This window comes from Micromys minutus, assembly GCF_963924665.1.
Source record: "Micromys minutus genome assembly, chromosome: 15".
Classification (NCBI taxonomy): domain Eukaryota; kingdom Metazoa; phylum Chordata; class Mammalia; order Rodentia; family Muridae; genus Micromys; species Micromys minutus.
Window position 1 is genome coordinate 56,340,400 of NC_137984.1, and position 5,004 is coordinate 56,345,403.

Here is a 5,004-nt window from a genome sequence, read left to right on the forward strand (position 1 = left end):
CCTGTAGATATCTTTTAGATTCATTTGATCTGTAACTTTAACTACAAATAGTATTGCTTGTTCCAGGCATGGCAAGCATATCTTTGTTTCAAAAAGTTGCTTATGATCACCTTGCAACCGTACCTTTGTTTCAAAGAGTTATAATCACCTATGACTCTCTTGTGATTTCGCTTGTGAGTACTTTGTTTTCACCACCTGTTACATTCTGATGATTTGTGTCAGTGGTCTTTCTCCTCCCATCTTTGGGATTAATACTACTGCCCCATTCTTGAAGAAATAAATAAGACATCATTGGCAAAGTAATCTTGATGGAAATAACACTAAATTCAAGTAGCTTATTGCTTAGAATTTGTGGTTAAAAATAATCCTGAATTCAAGGTATAGGAATGACTATGGAATCCTTTAATTTTTTTTTACCTACCTACCTATCTATCTATCTATCTATCTATCTATCTATCATCTATCTATCATCTATCTATCTGTCTGTCTGTCTATCTATCTATCATCTATCTATCTATCATCTATCTATCTATTATCTATCTACTATCTATCTATCATCTATCTATCTACTACCTATTATCTATTTATCTACTATCTATCATCTATCTATCTACCTACCTACCCATCCATTCATCCATCCATTCATCCATCCACCCACCCACCCACCCACCTATCTTATCTATCTATCTATCTATCTATCTATCTATCTATCTATCTATCTATCTATCTATCTTCTATCATCTATCAAACTACTTGGGGAGTTTCTTAGACTTTTAGTCTAAAACTTCACGTGTCAGTATCTGTACATGACAGATCCTTTTGAGAATGTTTAGGTGTGAAACTATTAACTAGCAGGAGATAGCCTCCTGTCTGGTGAGTGGCAAGCTTCACTCCTCACCATAGCAACTATTCTGGAAGCATCTGCTTTTCAGCAACTAGGGCTGGTAAACAGGTTGCCCACAGTGAAGGCTTTTATTGTTTGTTTCCTGCAGCGAGGGTTTAATTTGTATGATCCCTCCTGTGGAGGGACAAGTGAGTCCTGTTGCTTACTGCAGTCTTTGTTAAATGCTTCCAACAGAAAGGGCAAGATCAGGCCCTTTGATCAAGAAAGATCAGCCCTGCTACCATTTCCAACTGTCCTTCAGAACCAGTGCATTGCCTGGGGCTCGTCAGAAGGCATTATAAGTAGAGGTGTGACTACAGGAGCCTTGCTTTCTTTGTATAATGTCAATGTGCCAAGGGGCTCTTGGGAAAGGGATTTAGCGTGACAGATGTGTCACACCCACCCTGCTTCTGTCTTTCCACTCTATCAGGAGCCAAATGTTTCATCTTGATAGTATTTATTAGCTCTTTCAAATGTGTCACTCTTTTAATATAACTACCTGCCCCACAGGTATGAGAATATTCCAGAGATACTTGTGACCCTCACTTTGTCTTTAACACTTTTGAAGTGACGGGCTCAGGAACTGGAATTTCCAGTAAGAAGAAGAACTTGTCTTCCTGAAAAAAATTTTCTTTTATTTCAGACCACCTTGCAGGAAAGACAGGAATCCAGCAGTGATAGGTCAACGATAGAAGGGCCCACACCTTGACCAAACTGCTTAGGTGTTAACTCTAGTGCTCTTCTTAAACATAAACATCATGCAAGCATCTCAGAGATAGAGCTGGGCATGGTGAATCTCTTTGTTCCTTCCCCCACTGTGACCATATTGAACAAGTCTCTTTATTTTCTGCTTCTTTTTAATTGTCTTGTCAAGGACATGAAGCTAAACCTGGCTTTTGAGGACAGCCAGAACACAAGTGCTGACCCTAATAACTTTGCTAATATTATCTCTAAGAATTTTAGACTTTTCATTTTGAAATAATCTTACCTATAAAAAAGTTACAAAGAATTCTCCAAATAGTAGCATGTATAACCAAAAATTTTAAAAGATTAGAAAATCCTTTTATGATGGATTGGCCCTGAATGAAAAACAGTTTGAGTTCAGACACTGACAAATTTTATACCCACCCTCATTGCCTGTGTGGCCATTCTCCATGTTTGCAGGTTACTATAAACCTTTTATGCAAGTTCTGTATGGTATTGCAGTAAACAGTAAATCCCACATCTGTGAGTTTCATGTTCCTGGATTCTACTATAGGCTGTTGCTTAATAAAATATGTTTCAAAAGTTATATATCTTTTGTTGCTTGTAATACAGTTTGGCCTGCTAAATTCTCCACATTTTGTAGCCTGTTTTATTCTTTGGGTGTAAAGCACTTGGCCTAGACTTGTGCTGTTGTAAATGTTTCATCCTGTTGTATAGTAATGTTTCAGTCCATCATCCAGCTGTGGCTGCTGAAACCACACAGCTGTGCAGACTTGCCTTTACTTCTGTTAGATTGCTTTTTGGTTCTGTATTGAGTATCTTAAGTACTGTAGAAAAGATGTCATTTCTTCCTTTAAGGCTGTTTTGTAATATATATAAGGACTGGAATTGTGTTTTTAAAGAAAAGCATTCAAGTATGACAATATACGATATGTGTTTTCACCATTCAAAGTGCTGTTTAGTAGTTGAAACTTTACTATTTAATGTCATTTAATAAAGTGACCAAAATGTGTTTTACTCTTTATTGCATGTTCACAGCTTTGAAAAATCTGTGCACATACTGTTTCATAGGAAATGTATAGCTTTTGATGTCTTGTTTAATGGTGGTTCTTTTGCACATTTAGTTGTTGACTATTTAGGAGGGGAAGAAGTTTGGTTTGTGAATTTGTTATATACTAAATTCTGTATAAGGAGATCTCTAACCTCAAAAAGAATTTACATACCAGGAAAGAAAGTTATACATTTTTCTTGTCATTATCCTCTAAATACTATTAATTAATTATTAATAATAATTAATTAACAATAAATTAATCTAGATATTGTAATGCTTACAGGAAGATGTGCATATTGTATATGCTAAAACTGCACCATTTTATATAAGGTAGTTTAGAAATTCTGAGCCCAATTCACCCTGGATGTAGAAGGAGAACTCTATGTACCTTTTTGTTTTGCTAGAAAAAAATTCTTGCATTGCATACATTGTTCTATACTTTTGCCACCAACTTTTTTGATACACAAGTGTTTCCATATAAACATGTCTATTACATGGATATAATTTCACCTATTTAGAAAGTTCCTATTGATGAAGGCTACTGTTTGGCAGGGATTTTAAAGTCTGCTTTTGCTATTTTGTATTTTGATGAACACATCTTAAGCAATACTGTCAGATAAAGACAGAGAGTGAACAAAAATTTGCCAGGCATATGTATATCATTATCTTTGGGTGATCTTGGTTCTACTTGTTGACTGGGTGGTACTGTTGGTGAAGGCAAGGTACTAGAAGCACAAAAGGAAAGGCCACTAGACCTTCTATTGCCTTCACCAGTCCTCAGTGAAGGGCTGCTGTTCTGTGTGGCCCCAAACTCAAGAGGGTATTTTGACTAGGACATCGATACCTGCATTTATTACTGCCTTTACCTGTTGGCTTTTGCTAATTTTGGGCCAGAAAGAAACAGATAATTATATTTATTGCTTCTGCTTTGCCCTTTGGTTTTGTGGCCAGTTTAAAGCTCTGGGCCGCTTCTCTGGCTCCTTTTTAATTAAGCAGAGGATTAAGCAAGAACTTTGAGGATTGCTTGCTGAAATGTCAGTGTTGAAAATTTTAAGCTTCATCTTTGAAAATCTACCTCCCGCTCCCGATTCTTCTTGCTTGTTTCAATAGATATTCTCCTTTACATATAAATAGATGGCCAAAGGCCAACACTGCTGACAAAACCGTCTTATGATTTTCACATGGTGCATAAAAAGATGCTGAGAAGACTCCAAAATTGAGGCAAGTTTAGTAAGAGGTGGTTTAGTAAGTCGAAGGCTTGTCGCTGCCTTTCTATACAGGACACTTGGGTAGGTATAATGGGGGATGGAACAGAGATTCAACAGAGAAAGAGCAGTACTGTGAACTGTCACTTATGGCAGTGAGGTTATATGGTCATTCATAGGCAAGAAAAGAGGTTAGGGGTGTCACATGGTCAGGACCTGGCCGGTTGGCAGTAAACAGCCTGTCCCACATACTGACAAAGAAGTATACACTGTTTGAACTTTAAACACTAACCTGTAATAGCCAGGAAGCTGACTCGGCCAGGATGTCACGATGCTCAGTCAGCAGTTCCTTACAATTTGCACTTTTGGAAAGTCTCAGCCTTGTGGAGGAGGCCAACTCGAGAGTCTCAGTCAGACCCTCCCCTCCTAGAGCCTCATTATTGCCTCCTTGGACTGTGGTCAGGACAGTAAAGCAGGCAGATTTTCAGGTGGACAGCCCCAGGCTCCAAACCTTTTATCACTATCAGCTGTATATGGCCCTGGCCCTGGATAAGCTTTGCAAGCTCTTGTGACCTTACGTCTAAAACTAAGTTGGCTATGGCATCACACTGGGATACTGGTGGATACTGGGCACTCATACAAGGTGACAGAGGCTGAGCTACTGCAATTTTACTACAAAGTTTGAATGAAAAAAGCCTTGGGTTGAGGTGTCCTGCATGCGTATACACTATCAAGCAGGTACACATAGCGCAGAGCTGGTTGGGAGAACTTGATGGAACTCTTGCTTCCCTGGTACCCCATGAACAAACAACAGTGAATCTGTGACAAATGTAGTCGTAGTGGCAGGATTTTGTGAGTTACTTCTTTGGAGTCTGGCAACCTGGAATCCTTTCAAATTAGATGAATGCAGGAGGGTTCATTCAACTGTAATGAGCCAAGTTGGGAGGGCGTCCATAGTGGCCAAGCAGTTTTATATGCCCCTGGTGTAAGTGGGCTTTTACAATAACTTTAGCCAACAATTGCCTTTTTTATCAGGGGAAATGTATGTCAACCAACATCTATTATGTTAAGGAAAAAACCTCAAATGCTGACTAGACATTATTTAAATAGCTTAAGATCTTGTAATGGCCCCCTCTGGAGTGGGAGCTTCTGATTAAATG